The 11,978-nt window shown below is 47.7% G+C and overlaps 1 protein-coding gene across 3 annotated transcripts in view; it reads right to left on the bottom strand.

Moving 5' to 3' along the window:
- The window catches only part of DIPK1A (divergent protein kinase domain 1A), a 36,703-nt gene extending 25,166 nt beyond the window's left edge, over positions 1-11,537 (bottom strand). Inside the window, exon 1 of one of the 3 annotated variants that reach the window (XM_075616419.1) lies at positions 11,404-11,537. The gene's annotated coding sequence lies outside the window, so the exon portion shown is untranslated. The remainder of the gene's footprint in view (positions 1-11,403) is intronic. The other 2 variants (XM_075616420.1, XM_075616421.1) reach the window with 2 other exon arrangements.
- Positions 11,538-11,978: the final 441 nt, after the last annotated feature.

Genomic DNA, 11,978 nt, shown 5'->3' on the forward strand with positions numbered 1-11,978 from the left:
CCCGGGGTCGGCTCCTTGTGACCTTGGGCAAGTCACTTTATCTCCCTGTGCATCAGGCACCAAAATAATAGATTGTAAGCTCTACAGGGCAGGGACAGTGTCTAACAATCCTATGTGCTGCATATCGCACAGGGCCAGCTTGATGGCAGAGCCATCAGTGTCACCCCACCGAGCCCCGCGGTTACAGGGGTTGCGCACTCACCCCCACGACAATCAAACGGGTTGCCAGTGGGAGAGCGCGGGGCCTCTAACTAACCTTCTCCAGCGGTATCTCCAACCGCATGGTCCCGTGATCATGGCTCCACAATGTCCAATGGCGCCCCGTTGCCATGACAACGCGACACAGCGACGTCTCATTGTCGTGACAACGCAGCGCCATTTTACGTCGCGCAGTCATGATGACTGGACTAATCTGCACGATATGCCGATGGAGAAGGCAAGAGCCGAGGCCCTGCACATGTCCCTTCACCGCGCCCCAGGCTACTGCGCACTATACTGTCATTGTGACGCTTTCCGTTGGGACAAAAGCACGATATGAAATAAAGTTATTATTAGGCAGTACAAAAAAAGGATTACAAAATAACTTAAAATATGTCAAAATAATCCAGACATGCTCTATTGTATTCTTAATTTGAGAAAAGCAATTTTCAGTGGCTATTTGCTGCTGCTCTAATTGTTTTGTTTTTTAAATGAATTCCTGTCCGTTGTCAACCAACAGACAGTGCCAAAATGTCAGAAAGTCTCCTCTTCTCGTAGCCGTCAAGGACTGAGGACTCTAAGACACATAATGTGATGGCTTCAAAGTGAGAGACTCCATTACAGACCGGGAGATGGTGGGCACATGGACTACCCAGAAAGCCATCCAGTGAGTGTAAAGAAAGGAAGTGAAACAGGTTGCAAAATAAAGCCTGCAGAACATATCCACGTGTACATGTGATACGTACACAGCATACTACAGATACCAACGACTCTGGGTGTGTACCTGCTTGTATGAGCATAAGGCGTCGGCCATGGTTAATCCTGGCGGGCGGAGGCGCGCTGAGGCTGAGGGAAAGCGGGTGCTTTCCCTGGCCTTAGACAGCGTGCCGTCCGGGGGCGTGTCGGCGGGTGGGCCAGTGACGTCACGGAGCTGGTTCGCCCTCATTGGGCGAACCGCTCACGTGACCGGCCCTGCGCTCCGGCAAGCGCGAAGATTTAAAATTTCCCTAAGACCTACGGTTCCGCGCGCTTGCGGAAGCGTAGGCGAGCCCCTACTAAAGCCGCTCTCATTGCGGCTGTAGGGGCTCAGTGCTGAGCGGAAGCACGCCTTCGCCCGCGAGCACTATCCATGGACGCGGCCTAAGGCGGCGTCACTTAGTGCTGACATTTCCAGACACGGCCTACAATTGAAGGTACTGCCTGTCACAGTGTGAGAATCTGATCCAGGGAATAGACGCGAAAACCCAATGAAAGCTGTGGAGTCCCTCATGGGTACGCAGCATGACAGCATTGCAAACACAGTTATGAACTTAAACAGAAGTCTCCAAACCCAAAGGCCAACCAACAGCCACTTTACACTGCCTACAGCCACAAGAGTATGTTTAAGTACAGAACGTCTCTAGACTTGGGCAACTTGACCATGAAAAACAAATGCATTGCAGAGACCATTTTGGTTTTCGGTTATTACGCTGGAGGCAGTGGAAGAAATAGGTCGTGGCGTATCCGAGCAGTGCCGATGGTGATGGCCTAGAGATAAGGATGGGCCAACTCCAGTCCTCAAGGGTCACCACCAGGTCAGGTTATCCCTGCTTCAGCACAGGTGGCTCACCATCAGCACATTGAGCCACCTGGGATGAAGCAGGGATATCCTGATAACCTGACCTGTTTGTGGCCCTTGAGGACTGGAGTCGCCCACCACTGACCTAGACCGTGCAAGTACGAGTCTCAGGGCCTTTTTCTATACTGTCTGAAGCAGCCGTTTAGGGCGTTTTCGGACGATAACGCCAAGGAACTCAATTGTGTTTTTTTTGTCCAAAATCTGCTTTGGACTACATGGAATGTCCCCCTTAAAATACGAATGTAGCCACTACGGAACGTTTATCTTGGGGTTCTTGCGATCTTATGCCATATGAATTTGCCCTATAAATATTTAAATATTTAGAATAAAGAGGGTAAACCCTACATTATTAAAACTATCGTACGCCAATAATGTAAGTGTTCCTGATGTTCTCAGAATGTATCGTCTTATTTAAAAAAAACAAAATGCTGCTTCACATTTCACCCTTTCATTGCCACGGACCCTCCGGCACTCGCGATCAGGTGACCCCTCTCCTGAGCAATCACTTGATCGCTTCCAGTGACCGGAAGGGGAGGGCAGGGTCCTAGTCTTCAGTTTAGTTTGCGGCCAGCGCTTACGATTGTCTCCTAGGATAACAAACCAAAAGGTCACGACACAGTGTATGTCATGGGTGCTCAACTGCAGTCCTCTAGACCTCCTCCCCCCCAACAGGCGGCTCAGTCAAAGACTGAGTCTCTGATTGAGCCACCTGTGCTGCAGCTGCGATATCCTGAAAACCTGACCTGTTGGGGGGGGGGGAGGGCTTGAGGACAGGAGTTGAGCCCCCCTGGGTTCGTCATAAGGGTGCTGAAATTAAATAACAGGCATACTAAGCATCTTTTTGAGATCTTACACTTACTAGGCCATAAAGCAATATTAATGTAATTGGAGAGACAACTCGCCCTTATGCCTGAAGGCACGGCCAGACAGTGACTTCTCCACACAAATGTGGGACGATGGAAGCAGCAGGAATTATCTTCTCAAGTTCTCACAACAGTCAGCCACCACACATATTGGCTGTCATCGAGATCTTCACGAGGTTGAGTTTAACACCTAGCAATAACTAATATATAATCACAATATTGTGCTGTGACTAGTTACTTTCATCTTGACATTTTTTGTGTTCTGATCTTCAAATTTGTTACATAATTATTTGTGTACATAGTTTCTGTTAAAGAATGTGCAACTAGTGACAGACTGAACAAAGAGCCTGCACCCTGAAAACGACTACACTTGCTGAATGAGTTTTATTTATAAAAATGTTTTACCAGGGAGTAATACATTGAGAGTTACCTCTTTGTTTTCAAGTATGTCCTGGGCACAGTTATGGCGACAGATTCATGGTTAAGTTAAATGAACATGGGTATAAATTATTAGAGCCTAATTATTAGAGCCTGCAATGACCAAATAAATAAATGACAAACAAATGTGGTCCAAATGAGAAATCCAAACAAACCAACAAACAGGAAGTGATTTATCCCATAATGCAGGGGTGCGCAAACTGGGGGGGCGGGAGATTTGTCTGGGGGGGGGGGGGTGCGGGCGGTTGCAGAGGTCCCGCGCTCTCCCCCAGGCATTTAAATTAAATGGCAGGGGATCACGCGAGGCCTCGGCAACAAGAAAAAACTTACCGGAATTCAGACGTGGTGACGCGTCTCCATGACAACGCAGTGTGAAATGACGCCGCAGGTCATGTGACGTCACAGGCGTCAAATGACGCCGCGGGTCACGTGACCCCGGAGCACCATCTGACGCCTGGGTAAGCAGGTAGGTTTTCAGCCTGTTTTTATAGATTCCCAGTGAGGGGGATCTCTCGAATTGTACGAGGCAGGCTGTTTCAGAGAGTGGGAGCAGCGTGGCTAAAAGCTCGAGCCCCAAAGGAAGTCAGGGAGATTCTGGGAGCTGTTAGGAGTCCTTTATCAGCAGACCGTAGTGAGCATTATACGAAGCTCTGAACACTCCCCTCATATTCACTTTAGTTTGTTCGCTAACACGAAAATATTTTTTCTAATTTGCGTCCCAGCTGTGTTGCTTTAATTCATGGGTGGGCAACGACAGTCCTCAAGGTCCCCCAACAGGTCAGGTTATAAGGATATCCCTGCTTCAGCACTGGTCTTTGAATGAGCCACTGATTGAGTCACCTGTGCTGAAGCAGGGATATCCTTGGTGGCCCTTGAGGACTTGAGTTGCCCACCCCTGGAATATAACCACTTGTATTCATATGTACCCAGTGATGCAATGGGAACTCACATGGACCCAGTGATGCAAGACAGCTTTTACAAGCATGGCATTAAGAAATATGATGGGGATCGTCCCCTTACGTGTATGTACAGGCATACTCCGGTTTAAGGACACTCACTTTAAGTACACTCGTGAGTAAGGACATATCGCCCAGTAGGCAAATGGCAGCTCACGCATGCGCCTGTCAGCACGTCCTGAACAGCAATACCAGCTCCCTGCCTGTACCGAAGCTGTGCACAAGCGGGGAGACTGTAGAGCCTGTTACACATGCGTTATTTACATCAGTTATGTGCGTATATGATGATTGCAGTACTGTACATGCATCGATAAGTGGGAAAAAGGTAGTGCTTCACTTTAAGCACATTTTCGCTTTACATATATGCTCTGGGCCCATTGCGTACGTTAATGCGGGGTATGCCTTTCCGGTACGTTTTGCGAGTCTTCCCTGGTTTAACTGCATAAGCAAGGAGTGTGCAGGGTACAGGGTGGGGATTTCCCACTCACTATGCAGAATATCAGTTCCAGATCTGAACAATTTCCCCACCACCCTACAAACAAGTTCTGCTACTTTTGTTAGTCATTTAAAGCAAATGCAGAATTTGGATTTCCAAACTAAAACATGGTTGGCTCTCTAACCAGAACAGCACATAGCAAACACTGAAATTAACATGTTTCTCCTATTTAATGCTCATGTACTTTCGGGTGTTGCATAAACTATTTATTTTAAGCACTGGTCATCTAAAGTTAATGGGCCGTTTATACACCTGAAGAGCGAGTGTAATCACAAAAACTTAGTCCAGTCTTGAAATACTTTGAATTTTTGCATACAGACTAAGCCAACCTAGCAAATAATTTCACTCATTTATGGAAAATGTATGATTAAAGCTATTTTTATCAGTTTCAGTGGTTGAAGTGTGACGGTACTGGGGAATTCAGAGTACCGGTACTGGGGGGGGGGATTCGGAGTACCGGTACTGGGGGGGGGGGGATTCAGAGTACCGGTACTGGGGGGGGGGATTCAGAGTACCGGTACTGGGGGGGGATTCAGAGTACCGGTACTGGGGGGGGATTCAGAGTACCGGTACTGGGGGGGGATTCAGAGTACCGGTACTGGGGGGGGGGGGATTCAGAGTACCGGTACTGGGGGGGGGGATTCAGAGTACCGGTACTGGGGGGGGATTCAGAGTACCGGTACTGGGGGGGGATTCAGAGTACCGGTACTGGGGGGGGGGGATTCAGAGTACCGGTACTGGGGGGGGATTCAGAGTACCGGTACTGGGGGGGGATTCAGAGTACCGGTACTGGGGGGGGATTCAGAGTACTGGTACTGGGGGGGGGGGGGATTCAGAGTACCGGTACTGGGGGGGGGGGGGGGATTCAGAGTACCGGTACTGGGGGGGGATTCAGAGTACCGGTACTGGGGGGGGGGGGGGGGATTCAGAGTACCGGTACTGGGGGGGGGGGGGATTCAGAGTACCGGTACTGGGGGGGGATTCAGAGTACCGGTACTGGGGGGGGGGGGGATTCAGAGTACCGGTACTGGGGGGGGATTCAGAGTACCGGTACTGGGGGGGGGGATTCAGAGTACCGGTACTGGGGGGGGGGATTCAGAGTACCGGTACTGGGGGGGGGGATTCAGAGTACCGGTACTGGGGGGGGGGGGGATTCAGAGTACCGGTACTGGGGGGGGGGATTCAGAGTACCGGTACTGGGGGGGGGGGATTCAGAGTACCGGTACTGGGGGGGGGGGATTCAGAGTACCGGTACTGGGGGGGGATTCAGAGTACCGGTACTGGGGGGGGATTCAGAGTACCGGTACTGGGGGGGGGGGGGGGATTCAGAGTACCGGTACTGGGGGGGGGGGGGGATTCAGAGTACCGGTACTGGGGGGGGGGAATTCAGAGTACCGGTACTGGGGGGGGATTCAGAGTACCGGTACTGGGGGGGGGGGGATTCAGAGTACCGGTACTGGGGGGGGATTCAGAGTACCGGTACTGGGGGGGGATTCAGAGTACCGGTACTGGGGGGGGATTCAGAGTACCGGTACTGGGGGGGGGGATTCAGAGTACCAGTACTGGGGGGGGGGATTCAGAGTACCGGTACTGGGGGGGGATTCAGAGTACCGGTACTGGGGGGGGATTCAGAGTACCGGTACTGGGGGGGGATTCAGAGTACCGGTACTGGGGGGGGGGGATTCAGAGTACCGGTACTGGGGGGGGGGGATTCAGAGTACCGGTACTGGGGGGGGGGGGGGATTCAGAGTACCGGTACTGGGGGGGATTCAGAGTACCGGTACTGGGGGGGGATTCAGAGTACCGGTACTGGGGGGGGGGGGGGGATTCAGAGTACCGGTACTGGGGGGGGGGGATTCAGAGTACCGGTACTGGGGGGGGATTCAGAGTACCGGTACTGGGGGGGGGGATTCAGAGTACCGGTACTGGGGGGGGATTCAGAGTACCGGTACTGGGGGGGGGGGGGATTCAGAGTACCGGTACTGGGGGGGGATTCAGAGTACCGGTACTGGGGGGGGGGGGATTCAGAGTACCGGTACTGGGGGGGGGGGATTCAGAGTACCGGTACTGGGGGGGGGGGGATTCAGAGTACCGGTACTGGGGGGGGGGATTCAGAGTACCGGTACTGGGGGGGGGGGATTCAGAGTACCGGTACTGGGGGGGGGGGGATTCAGAGTACCGGTACTGGGGGGGGATTCAGAGTACCGGTACTGGGGGGGGATTCAGAGTACCGGTACTGGGGGGGGGGGGATTCAGAGTACCGGTACTGGGGGGGGGGGGATTCAGAGTACCGGTACTGGGGGGGGATTCAGAGTACCGGTACTGGGGGGGGGGGGATTCAGAGTACCGGTACTGGGGGGGGATTCAGAGTACCGGTACTGGGGGGGATTCAGAGTACCAGTACTGGGGGGGGATTCAGAGTACCGGTACTGGGGGGGGATTCAGAGTACCGGTACTGGGGGGGGATTCAGAGTACCGGTACTGGGGGGGGATTCAGAGTACCGGTACTGGGGGGGGATTCAGAGTACCGGTACTGGGGGGGGGGATTCAGAGTACCGGTACTGGGGGGGGGGATTCAGAGTACCGGTACTGGGGGGGGGGATTCAGAGTACCGGTACTGGGGGGGGGGGATTCAGAGTACCGGTACTGGGGGGGGATTCAGAGTACCGGTACTGGGGGGGGATTCAGAGTACCGGTACTGGGGGGGGATTCAGAGTACCGGTACTGGGGGGGGATTCAGAGTACCGGTACTGGGGGGGGATTCAGAGTACCGGTACTGGGGGGGGATTCAGAGTACCGGTGCTTTATCATATACACATACACAGTTTTACTTCCTTTTTTAAAGAAGAAAGGAGTTTATTAAAAAAACACACCTCTTTTTTCTAGTTTAGGTCATAGATATTGTATTAATCCTTTTAAAATAAGGTCAAACTAGCTTTTCCTCAAAATGTAACATGTTTAGAAATACTTGAAATTAGGCACAGTACCACTACTTTATTAGTTCAAAGAACTAAAATTATAACTACAAACGTCTCAGGCACAGGTTTATTACTTAAAGGCAGAAGCTTACTTTGACACTGTGCACGTCCACATCTATTTATTGTGAAACGACATTTTCAAGCAAATACAGAGATTATTCTTCAAAGTGGCTAAACGGCAGCGCATTTCACCAAAACATTACAGGAAAACTCCCATTCGCTCACTTCGATCGAGGACTCCTAACAGTTCCCAGAATCTCGTTGACTTCCTTTGGGGCCCGAGCTTTTAGTCTCGCTGCTCCCAGTCTTTGGAACAGTCTGCCTCGGACAGTCCGAGAGATCCCCTCTCTGGGAATCTATCAAAACAGGCCTGTTTACCGAGGCATTTATTAATGAACCACAACCGGTCCAGCATATAATAGCTACAATACCGCCCCATCCTGTATTGTATCTTTCCTTGTGTTTGGTCTTGTTTACAACCGTAAATGTTTTCTTCTTTTTCCCTTTTTGGAGCTGTGAAACGCTTTGAGTACCATTGGGAAAAAAGCGCTATATAAAGTGGTTATTATAAAACAGACAAAACATGGGCTTTATGACCACATTTAATATGGCTGCAACCACAATGGGTTCCTTCTATCCATTGTGCCGTTTACCAAGTCTTCTCCTTTCTGCCGTGGCTCTGTCCCTACATTTTATAAGGTGGAACTCCAGAGAAATTCCCTTGTATATTTTAAGTTTGGTAGAGGCTATTAAAGCTGACAATCTGGTTTAATGAGCACTTGGTTAGCCTTTAACAGCCAAATAGAGGACTTGTTCAGCCTAACCCGAATATGCCAGCGAACCGTTACCCTAGCATGCCAGCCTAACCCTAATATGCCAACCTAACAATTATCCTAACCAGCACTCTCCGAGTTCTAAGAACCTGGCAGAACATAATCCCTGGATAAATAAGGATAAGGAAGGAGGTTATAGTCGGCTGCTGGGTAAATAGGGACTTCCTTTAAAGTTTTTCATGTGTGTACAAAAAAAAAAAAGAAGAACACAAAGTTTATTGGTTTATAGTACTTCGTGTTCATGGAACGTATTACAACTTGGTGTTTTGTTAACCAGCATAACAACGATAAGCCTTGCTGTTGTATTACAGGCATGGTTGCTGCCTTATGAGTTTGCCATCAGTTGCCTTGTAATGAACAAACAGCCGCTTAACATGAGAAAAATAATCGCATTTGTTCTAGGAGAATGACGCTGGGCTGTGACGGCTAATTAAGAAAATAAGTCAAAATGACGTGATGCGCAACAGGAATTATTTTATGTGGGGCCTTCATGCATCAACACTAACGGGGTCATTCATTAAACTGACAGTGCTCCAATCTGCACTATCACATTGAAACTTCTGTTGAAGTGAATGGGAGTGTGTGTGTGTGTGTGTAATAATGCCCGATCAGCACCATCACAGCTTAATCAATAACCCTCTAATAGACACAACATGCTAGTGATTTGGAGGATTCAAAGCGCGGAGTGTCTAAGGGATTTTTTAGAGCTCAATCAGCATTAACGGCCATCTAAGTGAATTGCAGTTGACGCTGAGCAAGCATAATCAATCTCCCCCTTAAGGAAGCAATCACAGCAGCACTTTAAAATAATATATATTTTGTTTTAATATATGCAGCCTTTGATTACCTTTATTGAAAACTAAATACCTAAGCCGACGATCAAATAGTTCTCCTGCGATCGATCGGCAAAGATCCTGCTTTCCAGGGTTCACTAAATGGCTGCCTTTCAGTTTCAAATCAATCCTTCGAATCAGTGTAAATCAGCAGCTACAATGTATTCTTATATTACTAAGGTAACTATCTATTGTTACATTTTGCAGCTCAAACTGCTGGGAATACTGACAACAAATTATCACAAACAGGAAAGTGTTACAAAGATCTTGCACTGCTGGGGAGGTGTGCTAAAGCCCGCTATAGAAATCAAACGATGCTCTGTATATTATTAAAAAATGGCATTAAGAGTTGAATAATTTTTTTTTAAAGGTAGCAAGTACTGTATTATCTAATACTACAGAACTGATTTTAAAAAAAACAAAAAAAAAACACATAGAATAATGCACGGATTGCTCCTTTTAGTCAACATTGTAGGAAAAAAGGCAAGTGCAAGACTTGCTACATTGCCCCGTCAGTGTTGCAGTCACATTGATCTGTTGTCACATGCATAATTCGTATGACAGAGTTAACATCTTTAACAACAGGGAGATTCGGGGTATTTGGACTTGCATCTTAATGCATCTTAATGTAACAGTACTGACGTCTATCAGTGAGCATGTTCATGCTAAAATCAGTGACACTGACTACGAATCATTGAGACTCAGAAAATCAGTGACAGGTGACAGTTCTGCTATTGGATACTGCATACATGTAATAATCCAGCAATTCTAATACATTTCTACACAGGAAAGAACATACTTTCCATCTCTGTTTCCAAGGCATAAACACCACGAAAACATTTGGAAGACTTGCCAGACCCTAAAGATATGCCTTATTAGTTAAAAAAAAAAAAAGAAGAAGAAGGGTGATTTCCTGCAATCTAGCACTGTGAACCAGGATTTGTCCTCAAGGGCTGAAAGAATTAAATTGCCATCCAAGAAGGTTGCAATCCTTATAATAAATCACCACCTCCTCTAATAAATAACACAAGCATCGGCACATATGTAGCAAAATCGAGTTTGCAGACACTGCAGGACCATTAAAGACAAAACCACATCAGCTGACATTTAGAGACAATCCAAGCAGCTTAAAAAATGTTTTTGTTTTAATATATGCAGCATTTGATTACCTTTATTGAAAACTAATTATCTAAGCTGCCAATCGATTAGTTCTCCTGTGATCGATCAGCAAAATCCTGCTTCTCAGGGTTCACTAAAATGGTTTCAGTTTCAAATCAATCCTTCAGTGTAACTCAGCAGCTACAATGTATCCTTATAAGGTAACATTATATATTGTTACAGTTTGCAGCACAAACGGCTGGGAATATTGGCAACAAATGATCCCAAACAGGAAAGTGTTGCAAAGATCTGGCACGGCTGTGTAGGTGGGCTAAACCTGCTATAGAAATCAAAGGATGCTCAGTATACAAAAAAAAAATAAAACTCATTAAAAATAGCATGGAGTTGAATTTAAAAAAAATAAATAAATAAAAAAAAAATAATAATAAGTACAGTATTATCTAATACTACAGAACTGATTAAAAAAAAGAAACATGTAGGATATTGCTTGGATTGCTCCTTTAAGAAGAACTAAGAAATAGTTAAAATAAATCAACATTGGCTTTTATTCTATGCGCTTTCTTCCATTTATTAGAGAGAATTTGTTAACGACATGCCCTTAAAAATAGCAAAATCATATCAAAAGGATCAGCAGTGTAACTTAAGGAAGGATCCGGATCTGGTTAGCAGGGGAAGTGCAGGAGGGTGTCATGTTTATTTTGTATAACTTATTTTTGTTATGTGACAATATAGTTATTTTCCTATTTGGGAGGGGGGGTGTACAACATAGAAAGAAGTGCTGCCAATTGCAATCATTTATTAACCAATGTAATGGCTGACAGTACCTGCACATCCTAATGCACACAGCCGCAATCTGACCCCATAACAGATCCCACCACTGACCAACCCATACTAAAATAACAAGTACAAAGCAGGGTGCATTAGAAGGCTGTGCATACTACAGATGCAGTGCAAATGATGCCATGCAGCAGAGGGCGGCTGCTCTGCAGCACGGGGCTATCCTTCTGCACATGCACATCCCGCCGGGGCTGTAATCCCAGCAGGGGATAGGGTAGGAGGGTATAGGATTACCTGGGCTGGAGCTGGCATGGTCAGTGACACGCCTGCTGCTGCTGTCTTCCTACACTGGAAAGGTACAAGCAAGCTCTCGGCAGGAGGCTGCAGTAACATCTCGCGAGAATCCGCTGCTCAGCCGGCTTCTCGCGGTGTTTGCTGGCAGAGCTACATTCCCAGCATAGTTATTTGACAGCCGGAAGCGCTGTGTGTGTCTGGCTGGCTGTCAGCCCTGAGCACAGCCGCATTACAGGCAGCTGGCTGTCCGTTTAGGTGACATAGCTGGCTCATCATTACAGCTAGTGGGCTCATATGTATCACAATATACAGTCATCACAATATCAAAATACAGAGGTATCACAACAGGTATCACAATACACAGGCATCACAATATCACAATACAGAGACATCACAATATCACAATACAGAGGTATCACAATAGGTATCACAATACACAGGCATCACAATATCACAATACAGAGACATCACAATATCACAATACACAGGCATCACAATATCACAATACACAGGCATCACAATATCACAATACAGAGACATCACAATACACAGGCATCACAATATCACAATACAGA

The sequence above is a fragment of the Ascaphus truei genome, chromosome 10 (assembly GCF_040206685.1).
Source record: "Ascaphus truei isolate aAscTru1 chromosome 10, aAscTru1.hap1, whole genome shotgun sequence".
Classification (NCBI taxonomy): domain Eukaryota; kingdom Metazoa; phylum Chordata; class Amphibia; order Anura; family Ascaphidae; genus Ascaphus; species Ascaphus truei.